General features: G+C 41.8%; 1 pseudogene; it reads left to right on the forward strand.

Moving 5' to 3' along the window:
• Positions 1–8,175: 8,175 nt before the first annotated feature.
• Positions 8,176–12,362, forward strand: LOC116464197 (ras-related protein R-Ras2-like; annotated as a pseudogene).
• Positions 12,363–12,872: the final 510 nt, after the last annotated feature.

Genomic DNA, 12,872 nt, shown 5'->3' on the forward strand with positions numbered 1-12,872 from the left:
AAGTTTTGGTGGCTGGAAGAGGGGATTAGCTAATGCTTTTGGGCCTCATGCTTGGGGGCGGTGTTCAGGAGAATGACAGGTGAATGGATATGCTCTCTTGGCATTGGAGGAGGTAGGTGTCTCACTTTCATGCCACTGTATGTTGGTTAGCCTGTATGCCTGCTGTGCTCAGGGCATGTGGCAAGCACTAAATATTAAAGAATCAAAATCCTTGCCCTTATGAAACTAGCACTCATATAGGAGAAAGAGACACCAAACAGCCACACAAATAATACTGAATTACAAATTGGGATAAATGCTATGAAGTAAAAGAACCCTTTACTTAAGCTCCCGGTGGTATCAGACACAGTTGATCCTTCTTTCTTTCCCTAAACTCTATCTCTCTTTGAAAGACGTGAATACAACACAATCAACAAGACTTGACGGATGGGAAGTGTGAGACCTTGGATATTCCTGGGCCTGTTTCCTCATCTGTCCATGGGGGAAACTGACCAGAATTGGCCTATGAAGACCAAGGTCCTCCTTGTCCCAATCAGAAGACCCCTGCAGGACTGCCTGCCTCTCAGCCTCTGTGTCCCTCTAGGATTTTCAAAGACATTCCCTGTCCCCTATTCTCCTCTTATAGATCCCTTAGGGTCCACTAGGTCTTCCAGCCCAATCAAGGACCAACAGCTCCTGTGGGCAGGAGGAAGAGCAAAGGTGGGATAGGATGGAACTGGGAGAAGATAACCACCCATTTTAGTCCCTGAACTTTAAATTCCGGATTGGTTTCTTAACTGAGATTGCAGAGAAAGGGTTTCACACATGCTCACACCCACTCACACACAGCTCTTACTCCAGGAAACGATAGTGAATACGTGTCATGCTAAGTACTTACCTTGCATTAACTAATTCAATCTGTCTAATAATCCTGTGGTATTGATATTGTTATGATCCCTATTTTACAGATGAGCAAACTAAGCCACAGGAAGGTTAACTGACCCATCAAAGGTTACATCACTAATTGCTCTAGCAGAGCCAGGATTCAAATTTAGATCCTCTAGCTTGAGAGCCCAGGGTCATAATCTTTTGACACATGCCCAACCTTGCCCAAGGTCACACAGAGTTAGTGAGGAACTAGCAGTGCAGCCCAGGCCTTCTGAATGGGTAGTGGCCAGAGCTCTGCCCCTACACTGGGACAAAGTGAGGTCCCCTAATAAACTCGACAGAGGGCTGGGGTGAAGCAATGTCCTTCCTTCTCTCTGCCTGCCCTTGCCCTGAAGTATAAGCACTTCTGTAGACTTTATGACAAAAAAGAAGAGGAGCTCTCTCTCTCCTGCCGCCTTGTGAAGAAGGTGCCTTCTTCCCCTTTGCCTCCCGCCAGGACTGAGACTTTCCTGAGGCCTCCCCAACCATATGGAACTGGGAGTCAATTAAACCTCTTTTCTTTATAAATTAATAAAAAGAAGAAGAGGAGGAGGACTCAGTCATAACTGTTGGCTTTCTACTCCATTCTAGAGTGTCTATTTCTTGATAAAGTAACCACTAACATCTCCATGGCACTTCACAGTTTTTACAGTTCTTTCCCAACTCTCTTAATATCAGCAAGAAAACTTTGTAAGATGAGTAGTTTTAGGATGATTTAACTCATACTTTATAGACATGGAAACAGACAGTTGGAAAGAGACTTGCAGAAGTGACTAAGCCATGAAGCCAGGGCATGGAGCAGGATGCTGTGATTACCAATCATGCCGGTGGCATTCTTGCTGGGATTCCAAGGAGGCTCCTAAAATAACTTGGCAGGTTGTGTCAGCCACACATGAGATAAATATTTCCCTCTACACCTCCCAGCACACTGCCAGTGTAGTTATAAAACACTACAGAGCTGGTTGTGACCATGAAAACAACATGTGCATCCTACACTTTACTAAATTGTGTATTCAGTGAACTCATGGTTTCAGCAGAAAGGCGAATGTTGCAAATAATTCTGACATGTCACAATCAGAATCATTTGTGTTTCCAGGAAAGCAAAAAGTAAAAGGTGATGAAACCAACATGTAAAAGAGAAATCAAAGAATGTGAGGCAAATTTCAGAAGAGCACATGGAAGGGAATTAATGAAACAGGAAATTGGTGAAGGAAATGAAGATTGTCATGAGATGTGTTACAAAACGTCAGCAAAACCTACACCGTTTCTCATACTCCTTATTTCGGTAACCTCCTAACTTGTTTTGCCTGACCCTGGGCAGGACTTATCCAGGGAATTCCCTGCTCAGCCACCAGATAGCATCTCAAAAAACATAGATCTTGAAACACGTTTCTTTCCTCGGCTTCAGTCCCTCCAACTGCTCCTATCACCCACAGGATAAAATCTAAGTATCTCTAGGAAGTAACACGAGACCCTTTCTCATCTGGCCACTGTCAGCTTCTTTATTTGGTCTCAGTCCACTTCTCCAAATGTACACGATGTTTTAAGCAAATGGTGTGATTGGCCACTCCCCAGGCTCTACAAAAATGACATGTTCGTGTCTTCTTGTGTCCACACAAGCTGTTCTTTAGCATAGTGTGGGTCCAACCCAGCTTCCATCTGGTGCATTCCTAACCATCCTTCAGGAGTCAACCAGGGCATCATCTCCCCAACAAGCCTCTTCCATGACCTCAGCAGGCAAGTGCTGGAGAGGGTCCCACTGGTGCTTTCTCACAGTTCCAACAGCTGAAAACACAGTGGCTGTCATCCTGGGATGCTCACAGCATTCACATGCATGGGGAGCTTTTAAAAACCACAGGTTCACTGGGTGTGGTGGCTCATGCTTGTAATCTCAGCACTTTGGGAGGCCAAGGTGGGCAGATCATGAGATCAGGAGTTCGAGACCAGCCTGGCCAAGAGACCAGCCTGGCCAATATTGTGAAACCCCATCTGTACTAAAAATACAAAAATTAGCTGGGTGTGTTGGTGGGTGCCTGTAATCCCAGCTACTCAGGAGGCTGAGGCAGGAGAATTGCTTGAACCCGGGAGGTGGAGATTGCAGTGAGCCAAGATCGGGCCATTGCACTCCAACTCCAGCCTGGGTGACAGAGCGAGACTCCAACTCAAAAAACAAACAAACAAACAAAACCCCTACAGGTTCCTGGGCCTACCAGAAATGAGAAGGGGTTGGCCAGGGGCCTAACAATGAGGAGGCAGGGACCATTGAGGGCCATCTGGAGAGAATCCAAAGTGTCTCATCAATCCAGAGACACAAAAAAGAAGGCATCATGCCCAACTCATTCCATGAGGGTGGTAACCACATGATCCAAATCAGACAAAAATCAGGACTGCAAAGGAAGATGGCATGCCAGTCTCATTCATGAGCATCCGTGCAAAAATCCTAAACAAAATAGTAACAAGTCACAGACAGCAATGATCAAAGATGACACACCATGAACAAGTTGAATTTAAACCTAAGACTCAAGAATGGTTAACAGAGAAATAGCATAAATACCAATGATCTCGTCAACAGGTTAAAGGAGAACAGTTATAAGATCATCTCAATGGTTTTAGGAAAAGCCTTTGATAGTTCAATAATAATATGTTAATAATATATGATAATAATATTCAACTCTCATTTATGATACATAAAACCTTCAACAACTAATAGCAGGGAATTTTCTTAATCTGATGAAAGCATCTACCAAAAAAACTTAGAGAAAACATTATTCTTAGTAGTATAAAAGCATCATCCTCTTAAACCTTCTTAATGTTTACCATGTGCACATATTACCTTTTCGAAACTAGTAACATTTTTTTTTAAACAAAAAAAATCCTATCAATTAACTCACTTTTTATGCCCTATTCTGATTGGTTACATGATTATCTCCAGAACCATGGGGCCCTCTCTATCACTGTGAATGGGTTCTCCACTGTGCCCAGTGCTATGACACAACACGGGGAACAGAACTGCAAGAGAAGGTGTGAACAAGACCTTTGCAGACAGAGCCATACTGAAACCCTAGGTGGGGTACTTCACCATATGGAAGGAACTGGAGAGACACCAGGAGCTCTGGGAAGGCAGAGATAAGGGGATCTGGAACTACCTGGGGTGAATTCTTCCTAAAGGAGTGACTGTTTGCATTATCATCGACAGAGAAGTGTTTGGACAGAAGAAGGGAAGGTGAGAAGCATTTCAGGCTATGAGAATGGTCCAGCTTTTTTTAGTAATAAAAAAAAGAAAACGTAGAAATTGCTTTTAACTCTGTGTATTGAATAAGCAAGAAATGGCATCCCAATCCTTTTCTTTACTATTATTTTTGCTATTTAGGCAGAGTCTTGCTGCATTGCCCAGGCTGGAGTGCAATGGCACAATCATGGCTCACTGCCACCACAACCTCCCAGGCTCAAGCAATCCTCCTGCCTCAGCCTCCTGAGTGGCTGGGATGACAGGCATGCATCACCATGCCTGGCTAATGTTTTGGTGTTTTGTAGACATGAAGTCTGGCCTTGAACTGGCTTGCCTAGGATGAACTTCTGGCCTCAAATGATCCTCCTGTCTCAGCCTTGCAAAGCACTGGGATTGCAGGCATGAACCACTGAGCCCAGCCACTTTATTATTAACAAGGTTGAATATTTCTGTATTTTTGATAGCTGCATTTCTTCTTTGATAAGATGTTCATGTCCTTTGCCCTGTGATACCTATTGGAATTGCTTTGTTTTTCAAGTCAAGCTATAATAAATATAATTTAACTGGCAAAGAGAGAATGGCCCAGCTTAACCCTTATTATCATTGTTGAGTCATTTTTCGGTTGCAAGGTACGGTGTCTGTACCAAGGCAGTTTTAATTACTGCTAACAAAGAAGCCATCTGGCCAGGAATCATGCCAGCATGTGAATATTATACTTTTGGGGCAAAGGTTCTGCCCTCCACCGGTCAGCAAGAGGCTTGAGGCTGGCCGGAGACCCCAGATAACATCACCGGGGTTGGCAGGCACCATAGTGACCTGTTCCATGCCTGTTAGTGTATATTTCTGAGATTTAAAATATGTATAGAGATGAAATTCACATAACATAAAATTAACCATTTTTTTATGATTATCCAGTCTCAGGACTGAAAATTAACCATTTTAAGGTGAAAAAAATCAGTGGAATTTAGTACATTCTGTGTTCTGCAATCACTACCTCTATCTAGTTGCAAAATATTCCCATCATCCCAAAATAAAGCCTGTACCAGTTGAGCAGTTTCTCCCCACTCTCCCCTCTCCCCAGACCCTGGCATCCACTGTTGCACATTCTGTCTCTGTGGGCTTCCCTCTTCTGGATATTTTGTATGACGCAATATATGGACTTTTGTTTCTGGCCTTCACTTCCTAGTGAAGTGAGGCTATCCATTTTGTAGCATGTGTTCATCCATTTTTTTTTTTTTTTTGAGGTTCATCCATTCTGTAGCATGTGTCAGTACTTCATTCCGTTTATGGCCAAATAATATTCCATTGTATGGATAGACCACAATTTATTTATCCATCCATCGATGGACATGTGGGCTATTAGCACCTTTTGGCTATTGTGAATTGGACTGTTAGGAATATGTGAGTCCATGTATTTTACTAACTGTTTTTAATCCTCTTAGATCTATAACTTAGAGGGGAATTGCTGGGTCACATTGAGATTCTGTTTAACTTTTTGAGGAAGCTCCAAGCTGTTTTCCATAGTGGCAGCACTGTATTACATTCTCACCAGCAGTGGGTGAGAATTCCAATTTCTCCACGTTCTTGTCAACACTTGTTATCTTCCTTCAAAAAAAAATAGCCATCTGAGTGGGTGTGAAGTGGTAACTTTTCTGGGATTTTGACTTTGTGCAACCACAAACAATTAAGAACCTGAGAGAAGGTGCCAGAGACAGAGGAGGACAAGAAAAAGGTGTGACTGGGAACCTGACGCAGGTGGCCCCTGGGCTTTCTATTTTTGTTTGTTTGTTTGTGTTTGTTTTTGTTTTTGAGATGGAGTCTTGCTCTGTTGCCCAGGCTGGAGTGCACTGGCACAATCTCAGCTCACTGCAACCTCTGCCTCCTGGGCTCAAGCAATTCTTGTGCCTCAGCCTCCCAAGTAGCTGGGATTAGAGGCGTGCGCCACCACACCCAGCTACTTTTTTGTATTTTTAGTAGAGATGGGGTTTTGCCACATTGCCCAGGCTGGTCTTGAACTCCTGAGCTCAGGTGATCTGCCTGCCTCGGCCTCCCAAAGTGCTGGGATTACAGGCATGAGCCACCACACGCAACCAGGCTCCTGGGCTTTCTATGGACTCCAGAGACATCTCATTCTGTATAGAGAAGACAGTGAGTAGGGATCCTTGGAACGTGACTGACGTGCAGGCCCTGTCTGAGTTATTTAAACTTCCTCAGCCTCAGTTGCCTAATCTATAAAATGGGTGTTAATGATTCTGTCTTTCCGTCCCAAAGGAGCCCAGAGGAGACCAGACCCTGGCCTGTGATCTGCAATGGGCTTGGGAGGGACCTAGATCTACAAGTCTGGCTGGTGCTGGCTTTGACTAGAGAGAATGGGGGATATTACCAAGCCTAGTACCTGACTCTTGGCAGTCCTTCCATAAATGTTTGCTCAATATGAAAACAGTTAGTTCAGCAGTTGCCAAGAGAGAGGACAAGAGTTATAGAGTAACCCGACATTACATAACGTATTTTCTTTTTATCAAGAAGGGAAGACATGAGTCCAAGTTTTATTGAATAAATAATTAAAAGGTTGGGCACTTGCTAAGCAGGGTCTCTGAGCCACAGAGTGGCCTATGGAAAGGAGCATTGGAGAAGGCAGGAATTGGAAGGTGGGAAACAGCCAGATCAGACCAGACATGAGATTAGGAAGAAATGAAGGGACAACTGGAACAGTATTGTCAGAATGAAGTCATCACAGGAGTCCAGACCCCTCCAAATCTGTTGTTTACTCACTTGACCATGGGCAAAATCCTTTTACTCTCATTCCCTATCTAGCCATTAGAACCACATGTTCTTTATGCCCAGGATTCTATGAGCCAAGTTCAAAGCTTCCAAGGTTGCAGACCACGAGACAGAGATAAAATGCAGGCGTGGTGGCTGAGATCAGCAGCCAGCTAAAATATGTTGCAATTTAAATAATACCACCAGTGATGACACATATCTAATATTTTCCTACCATCTTACTGGCATAATCTTTGTTGAATATTAAACAATGAACTCAACTTTGCACATGAACTTTAGGAAGTTCAGATTCTAACGACTACTGCAGACAGGTTGAGAATATGAAGTAGGCTTACCCCAAGACACATTATTAGGGTCAATTCCAGTGCCTGCCATTGAAAGTCAAGGTTTCTTTGACAGGTTTAATTCTCTCAGAATATGTACATCACAGTAGAACCTGAAAGACAGCTACTTACATGCCCAGAAATTATTATTTTAATTATACTTTAAGTTCTGGGATAAATGTGCAGAACGTGCAGTTTTATTACACAGGTATATATGTGCCATGGTGGTTTGCTGCACCCATCAACCAGTCACCTACATTAGGTATTTCTGCTAATGCTATCCCTCCCCTAGGCCCCCACTTCCTGACACGCCCTGGTGTGCGACGTTCCCCTCCCTGTGTCCATGTGTTCTCATTGTTCAACTCCCACTTACAAGTGACAACATGCGGTGTTTAGTTTTCTGTTATTGTGTTAGTTTGCTGAGAATGATGGTTTCCAGCTTCATCCATGTCTCTGCAAAGGACATGAACTCATCATTTTTTATGGCTGCATAGTATTCCACGGTGTATATATGCCACATTTTCTTTATTCAGTCTATCATTGATGGGCTTTTGGGTTGGTTCCAGGCCATTGCTATTGTAAATAGTGTTACAATAAACATAAATGTGCATGTGTCTTTATAGTAGAATGATTTATAATCCTATAGGTATACACCCAGTAATGGGATTGCTGGGTCAAATGGTATCTCTAGTTCTAAATCAGTGAGGAATTGCCACACTGTCTTCCACAATGTTGGAAGCCACCTCTTCCCCAAGGGGGTCTGTCCCAGGGAGATGGGGGTTTCATCTATAATTCCCTGACTGGGGCTGCTGCCCTTTTTTCAGAGATGTCCTTCCCAGAGAGGAGAAATCTAGAGAGGCAGTCTGACCAGGGTGGCCTTACTGAGCTGTGGTGAGCTCCACCCAGTTCAAACTTCCCAGTGGCTTTATTTACACCATGAGGGTAAAACCGCCTACTCAAGCCTCAGCAATGGAAGATGTCCCCCCACAACACCCAACCAAGCTCGAGGGTCCCAGGTCAATCTCAGACTTCTGCTGTGCTGGAGGCAAGAATTTCAAGCCAGTGAATCTTTGTTTGCTGGGCTCCATGGGGGTGGGACCCACCGAGCCAAACCACTTGACTCCCTGGCTTCAGCCCCCTTTCCAGGGGAGTGAACGGTTCTATCTCACTGGCGTTCCAGGTGCCAATGGGGTACGGAAAAAAAAAAAAAAAAAAACTCCTGTAGCTAGTTCAGTGTCTGCCCAAATGGCTGCCCAGTTGTATGCTTGAAACCCAGGGCCCTGGTGGCGTAGGCACCAGAGGGAATCTCCTGCTCTGCGGGTTGCAAAGACCGTGGGAAAAGCACAGTATCTGGGCCAGAGTGCACAGTTCCTCAGGCTCAGTCCCTTATGGCTTTCCTTGGGTAGGGGAGAAAATTCCACAACCCCTTGTGCTTCCCAGGTGAGGCAACACCCCACCCTGTTTTGGCTCACCCTCCATGGGCTGCACCATCTTGTCCAACCAGTCCCAGTGAGATGAACCAGGTACCTCAGTTGGAAATGCAGAAATCACCTGCCTTCTCTGTCAATCTCACTGGGAGCTGCAGAACAGAGCTGTTTCTATTCGGCCATCTTGCCAGCAATCCAGAAATTATTTTTTCCAAAGAAAAGGCCCCATGCAAACTGGCTGAAACAAAATGGGCTTATACCCATGAAATAATCCGAGGGACGTTAGTCAATAAAACTCAATGCTAGTAAAGTTACTTTAAATAATTTTGGTAAAGTTATAACAACAAAAGCCAAAATTTAAAAAACATTTTTAGGAAAGAGGCAGGGACTGTGTAGTATTCTTTTAGTGCTGTGACAGGCTGGTAGAGATGGATTCTCCTTGATTGATTGATTGATTGATTGATTGCTAGAAAGTGACTTGAAACCATATGAAAATATGAAAATATAAAGTTATTTGGTAAAACTAAATATATGTACAAATCTAAAACTTGTATTATTGCAACTTAGGCTTGTAGCTCCTCTTTTAATTATTTTATAGAATATAAAAGACCAAAGCATAACAAATAATTATGTCTATGTAAATGGGTACGTGATATAAAAAGATGTGATTTGTGACATAAATAACATAAAGAAGGGAGTGCAGAGCTGTAAAGGAGTAGTGCTTTTTAATGAAATTGAAGTTAAATTGTAATCAATTTAAAATACATTGTTATAACCTTAGGAAGTTTTATGTAATCACCATGGTAACCACAAAAGAAAATACATACAGAATACACAATAGAAAATGAGAAGGTAATCAAAACATGTCACTACAAAATATCAACCAAATACAAAGAAAGGCAATAAGAAAATGAGTGACAAAAAAGCTGCAAGATATGCAGAAGACAAATAACAAAATCACAATAATAAGTCCTTCCCCATCAGTATGTTTTAAATGTAAATACATTAGACCCCTCAATATAAAGACATAGATTGCCAGAGTGAATAACACAAATAGGATCCAACTATATTCTGTCTACAAGTGACTCACTTTAGATCTAAAAACATGGATACATTGAAAGTAAAAGAATAGAAAAATATATTCCCTGCAAATAATAATCAAAAGATGGAAGGAGTGGCTATACTAACACTAATATCATACAAGATTGACTTTATTTCAAAAACTGTTGCAAGAAACAAAGAACATTACATAATGATAAAAGGGTGAATTAACCAAAAAGATATAATAATTATAAACATATATGTACTAAACATCAGAGCTCCTAAGTATGTGACACAAACATTGATAGAATTGAATGAGAAAATAAATATATCTGCATTAATAGTAAGAGACTTCAGTAGTCAACTTTCAGTATTAAATAGAACAACTAAACAGAGGATAATAAGGAAATAAGGGACAAGAACAACACTATAGGCCAATTAGACCCAACAGACATATACAGAACATTCCACCCAACAATAGTAGAAGACATTTTTCTCAAGTGCATATAGAACATTGTTCAGGATATACCACGTATTAGGCCACAAAACAAGTCTTAATAAATTTAAAAAGATTGAAATCATGTAATGTATCTTTTCCAATCGCAATTAAATAAAACTAGACATCAATAGCAGGAGGAAAACTGGAAAATTCACAAATACATGAAAATTAAAAACCATACTCTTAAACAACCAATGGGTCAAAGAATAAATCACAAGAGAAATTAGAAAATATCTCAAGACAAATTATTATGAAAACAAAAAATACCAACTGATGAGATGCAGCAAAACAATGCTAAATGGGAAACTTGTAGTTACAAACATTTCCATTAAAAAAAGAAGTGCCCCAATGAACATATGTGTGCATGTGTCTTTATGGTGGAATATCTACATTCCTTTGGGTAAATACTCAATAATGGGATGGCTGAGTCAAATAGCAATTCTGTTTTAAGTTATTTCAGAAATTGCCAAACTGCTTTCCACGGTGGCTTTACTTACAATAACAAAGACATGGAATCAACCTAAATGCCCATCAATGATTGACTGGGTAAAAAAAAAAAAAAAGTGGCACACATACACCATGGAATACTATGCAGCCATTAAAAAATAATGTGATCATGTCCTTTGCAGGAACATGAGTGGAGCTGGAGGCCATTATTCTAAGTTAATTAACACAGGAACAGAAAACCAAATACAGCATGTTCTCACTTATGAGTGATAGCTAAACATCAAGTACACATGGACACAAAAAAGAAAACAACAGATACTGGGGCCTATTTGGGGGCAGAGGGTAGGAGGAGGGTAAGGGTGAAAAAAAACTACCTCTGCCGTGCTATGTTTATTGTCCCGGTGACAAAATTATCTGCACAACAAAACCCTGGGACAAGTAATTTACCTATATAACAAACCTGTTATATAATTTACCTATATAACAAACCTTAGGTTCATGTACCCCTGAACCTAAGCTAAAACTTAAGAAAACAGTACTCCCAGATGGCCACATGTATAGTTGTGCTGCAGAAAGGCATAAAGGAGCACCCCCACCCTCACCCACTGCCCCAGACCCTTGTAATCACCCCACTTCTCTGTGCCTGGGGCAAGACCCAGCCGGCCCCAGGCACCATGCTGCCCTAGGACCAGCCCTTCTGACAACTCTTGGCACCCAAGACCACCTCCCTGCACTGTAAGTTGATGCACACAGTTCCTCCAGTCCTATTTTTTAATGGATTATGATCCAACCATTGAAGATTCCAACACAAAGCAGTGTGTGCTAGATGGAAGAGCAGCCCGGCTATGTGTTTTGTAGACAACAGGACAAGAAGAGTTTGGAGCCATGAAGGAACAGTGTATGAGGACTGGTGAGGGTTTCCTATTGGTCTTTTCAGGCAGAGATAGAGGCAGTTTTGAAGAAACCTATAAATTCAAATTCAAAGACAGATTCTCCTCAGAGTAAAGGACCATGGTGAGTTTCCAATGATTTTTATGGGTAATAAAACAGCTCTGGATAATTGAAGACAGGAAACACAGGAAAAACAGCATTTAGCACAGCAATGTAAGGTAATATCCATGGAGGTATCAGCAAAGATTAGGATGAATGCAGAGGGTGACTTTTTTTTTTTTTGAGACAAGATCTTGCTCTGACACCCAGGCTGGAGTGCAGTGGTGTGATCATAGCTCACTGCAGCTTTGAACTGCTCAGCTTAAGTGATCCTCTCGCCTCAGCTTCTGGTGTAGCTGGAACCACAGGCTTGCCCCATCTGGCCCAGCTAATTTTTCTTTCTAAGGGATGGGATTTTACTATGTTGCCCTGGCTGGTCTTGAACCCTTGGGCACAAGTGATCCTCCTGTCTTGGTCTCCCAAGGTGCTGAGATTACAGGCATGAGCTACCACGACTGGCCTCAAGCTTTCTATGAACATGTCTGGGTTACAGGGAAATTTCAAGAGCAGAAATGTCTTCTTTCACCAGAACCAACATGGGAAGAAAAAGACAAGGCTGACATTGTGTCATTTTTCTAGAATCCCTTGAGTTTTATCTACCAAATGCTAGGGAAAGGCCTCATCTCCTCCTTCTCTCCTTACGGTTTACACCCTGTGGGTACCTTTCTAGCCTTAGACAAATGATGACCCTGTTAGCTTTGCAACAAGAAGCTGGCTAGTTCTTTCCATGAAGCTAATGCAATGGTCATTTTCAGGTAAATTTAAAGGAAACACTAAGGTGGCTTCATAGATTATCCAATTCCTTTAAAAGATATGTCTATGTATACACAGACCCATTCTTTTTATAAGTGCTTACATTTTAATAGAATCAAAACAGTCTTGGAACCTAGGCCATTTGCCAAGCCGAAGCCACAGGCTGTGAAATAATTTTTAACTTCTGGAATCACGTTGTCTACTGTGATATATAGGTTTTTAATGTGATTTTTTGGCCTATTTTTAAAATTTCAATGTCAACTTTAGTTAACCTTAAATACACTGAATTGAATCTACAAAAGTGAGACATCTCAGCATCAAAACGCCTATTGTATTTATGGATTAAAAACTGCTTATAAAAGCCTGTGTTGCAGAATTGGAAAAAAAATACTTTAAAATTCATATGAAACCAAAAAAAACCCTGCATTGCCAAGACAATCCTAAGCAAAAAGAACAAAGCTGGAGGCATCATGCTA

This window comes from Hylobates moloch, unplaced genomic scaffold (genome assembly GCF_009828535.3).
Source record: "Hylobates moloch isolate HMO894 unplaced genomic scaffold, HMol_V3 SCAFFOLD_262, whole genome shotgun sequence".
Classification (NCBI taxonomy): domain Eukaryota; kingdom Metazoa; phylum Chordata; class Mammalia; order Primates; family Hylobatidae; genus Hylobates; species Hylobates moloch.